Below are 3438 nucleotides of genomic sequence, written 5' to 3'. Positions count from 1 at the left end.
TTTTTTTGTGCATCGAGTCCTTAAGAACCTACAAACTGCAGAGGAAGCCTAATGCAGGTAAAGTAGTTTAAGACCTCCTATTGTCCTTGTAATGTTTTATTTTTATTGTTTTCTAATTTTAAAGAAAGAAAAATCCCCTTAGTTTGACATTAATTGCATAGGTATGGGGGTAAAGACTTCTCTGCTCGGTAACCCAGATTGGTGTGGAAGGGAGATTAGTGTGGATGTAATTACCACAGGTGAGCATAGATAGTGGAAAAGGTTTTTTTTTTCTCACTGTCTGGTGAAGGTTTATTACTCCACATATACAATTATAGGACAAAAGTTAGGTTAGATTTTTAAAGCTGCTCTCTGTCTAATGCCATTTGTTCTTTTTCTTTTCATCTAAGGGATGAGGGCTTTTGTTTCTGATTTATCATAAAAAAAAAAAAAAAAGAGAGAGAGAGAGAGAGAGAGAAAGGAAGTCCCTTTTTGTCTTTGCTGGCTGAGGGATACAATTGTACAGTCTGGCCCTCTAGTTAAAGTGACTGGGTAGGGAGAGCAGGTAGCTCTGTTTGGAAGGGAAGACAGTGCAAGGACTGGTTTCAATACCAGAAGCTCTTATGAATGCAGGCACTCAAGAAATATATTATGACCCCACAGAGGAGTGTGAAAGGTGGCGTTTCAGTGGGGTTTTTTGTTTGTTTGTGGGGTTTTTTTTGGCAGTTTTAGGCTTGTATAGCTGCAACCTAAAGTTGTTGTTCAGCCATTATGCCTAATAATAATGTTAGTATGTAGAAAATGTGATCAGTAAATGATACAGATTGTAAAACTGTTCAAGTTCAGGGTAATTCAACAGGTTTTATTTTATTCCACTATTAGAACAATACATCCATTAACTTCAGCTGTCTAATACATTCAGTCAATAAATGGCTGTTAAATTAACAGAACATAATTAAAAGACAACAATAATGCTCTCAGGCAGCATCCAAAGCAGGGCTCAAACTCCTTCCCTTCAACTTTGCTGAAAGGGAGTATTTGCAAGGTGGGGTCAGCTTCTTTTCCCAGGCAGCTTTTCTGTTTGTTAGGTCAAAAGAAGCACAGGCTGGAGATGAAGAGAAACCTCGCTCTAAGGAAGGTTGAGATATCAGAACAGGCTTCCTTGAGGCAGCAGTCACAGCCCAGCACTGACCCACTTCACAAAGCGCTTGGATGCAGCTCTCATCTTGAACAGTTGAAGTCAGGGCAATCTCACGTAGAAGTAGGAGTCGCACGTCCACTCCAACCAGGTTGGCTTTCTGATTCTATAAACAAAAAGACATTTAATTAGTGGATTTGCTTATCCATAAAGTTTCTCTCAGTAATATACTTTTTAGACATCCCTATTTAAAATAGCACCCCATTCTGTTTATCTCAGAGAGCAAAACCTCAATTGCCTACCACCATAATAAGGAATTAGTGAGTAAAATTACCCTATAACTCATCAAAACTGTGCTGCAGTTTAGTCACTAGTGTTTGTGTTACGTATAATGCTGCTTCCTTAAATTTCTCCCTTGAATTACCCTCAAGTTTCACTTTAGTGACAGCACCAATAGATCCTTAACTAATTGCAAGTGAAACTAATTAATAGTTACCTACTCACATAGAGATATAAATGCTCGTGTGTAGTATATTCATGTATAGCAGAACCACAGTGCAGTTCTATTACTTTTGTTAAAGCGCACAATGCAGAGCATGATGCATTTGTATAGTTAAATTTGTATAAAGTTAAGTCTCAGCATGTGATGAAGGTTCACAGGCACTAACTTAAATGTTGGACTTAAAGGGTCACGCATTGAAGCGCTAACTCAGTTTACCTAGTGAGAAAGCAGAGATTGTTCTCAGTGAGCTCCTTTTTAAAACAAAAAAGAAAACAAGGGTTTTTTTCTTTATTTATTTTAAAACAAGGCAGTCACTGAGCCATACTGAGCTCAAGAAACAATTCTATCTGGAAATACAGCTACAACAACACAAACACTGGCAACACAGTCAGCCCTTATACTCTGCACAAAGCAAGTCTGATGCACAGTATCTATGCTATAGGTAACTTGTAAAAATATTTGTTATTAAGTCTCACTTTGTCTTTTATAGAGCATGCAGTGCCAAAGAGCCAATCACTTCAGGGATCATCCCTCTTCCTCTTCACATTCCCCAAGATGAAAACCTTCAGCAGCAAACGAGCGAAGCCAACGCACAGAAAGAGACTGCACATCCACATCTTTATGAGGTATGCAAGGAATTACTGTTTTAAGTTAGAGACAGACAGGTATCCACTCCACCACAAACCCTCAAGTGAGCTAAGCCTAGTCCTTCCTCTACAGGGCAGATAGCCTCAGGCATCTCAGATCCTACAGGCAACGCAGAAGAGTAGCGCTCACATCAGAAATAATCCCACCAAAAAGCCTTCAGGAGCCAGTAATTCTGCAAAAGGGAATTATCACCACTTATCAAACCACAGATCAGCTTAGTTATCAGTATTTTAGAGGTAGGCATTGAAGTAAGAATTTTATCCTGAAGGTGTCCTTCATGGTTTTGCTCTAGTAAGAAGATGAAGCAGAAGACAAGCTATTGAGGGAGAGCTAGCCTTTTCACTATTTAAATCCAGCTCTTAAGTCCCCCATCTAGCAATTTGGCATATTGTACAGGGGGCACGCTCTTACATACCAAGTAAAACTCTGCCCAAAGAGAGAGTTTAATTTTTTTTTAATATATAAATCAGTTGGCCTCAGAGAGCTCTCAGAACAGCTTTCACCAGCATTTCCATTTATTTCCCCATTTGGTTATATTTTTTCTTGCCAAGAAGAAATGACAATGAAGCCCTAGAGAACATAATAGCAGCTTTCCTCCTTCATAATCACTCAGCATACTTAGAGTGTCAATACTGAAAACCACCCATAGCACACACAGGACCAGCATATGTGGCAAACAGCTCAGTATAGGTCACCTCCAGCCACTTCGCCAAACCTCAGTAACCAGGAAATTCCCTGTACCCCTTAAGGTATAAGGCCAGAGCCATTCCAAAGACATCTTACCTGATCCTTGTACTAGTCTTCTTCTTCAGCAGGATACAGAACCCAGCTTCTCCTCTCTCCAGCTCATTCCTGCAGGACCAAGACCACCACCACCAAGGAGCCATCACCACCCAGGAGCCACTCCAAGTCCCACAGAAGACCCCTTCACCATGGAGGGGCTACCCCATCACAGCCCCACTCAGGAGGAGCCCCAAGGGGGACAGGGGGACTTAGCCTCCCACCACACTCAGGGGGGCGGAGGGAGTCTCAAAGGGGGCAGGGGAGGGCTGAGGGAAGGGCTAAGGGGACAGGGGAGGGCCTAAGGGGGCATGGGAGGGTCGAGGGAGGGGCCCCAAGGGGGCAAGGGGAGGGTCGAGGGAGGGGCCCCAAGGGGGCAAGGGGAGGGTCG

General features: G+C 42.3%; 2 long non-coding RNA genes across 13 annotated transcripts in view; one reads left to right on the top strand and one right to left on the bottom strand.

Moving 5' to 3' along the window:
• Positions 1-16: 16 nt before the first annotated feature.
• LOC107314474 lies at positions 17-3295 on the top strand. The gene is made up of 3 exons (XR_001555459.2): positions 17-57; positions 2110-2245; positions 3083-3295. It is a non-coding gene; the product is annotated as an uncharacterized LOC107314474 (long non-coding RNA).
• The window catches only part of LOC107314378, a 10626-nt gene continuing 8002 nt past the window's right edge, over positions 815-3438 (bottom strand). For 4 of the 12 annotated variants that reach the window (XR_004307520.1, XR_004307523.1, XR_004307522.1 and 1 more), the window contains 2 exons: positions 3051-3119; positions 815-1283 (listed from right to left, as the gene is read on the bottom strand). This is a non-coding gene — a long non-coding RNA (uncharacterized LOC107314378). Of the gene's footprint in view, positions 1284-2095; positions 2440-3050; positions 3120-3438 lie in introns of all 12 variants that reach the window. The other 8 variants (XR_004307524.1, XR_004307516.1, XR_004307525.1 and 5 more) reach the window with 6 other exon arrangements.

This window comes from Coturnix japonica, chromosome 5, assembly GCF_001577835.2.
Source record: "Coturnix japonica isolate 7356 chromosome 5, Coturnix japonica 2.1, whole genome shotgun sequence".
NCBI classification, from domain to species: domain Eukaryota; kingdom Metazoa; phylum Chordata; class Aves; order Galliformes; family Phasianidae; genus Coturnix; species Coturnix japonica.
Note: the sequence above shows the minus strand (reverse complement) of the source record. Positions and strands in the feature narration are given on the sequence as shown.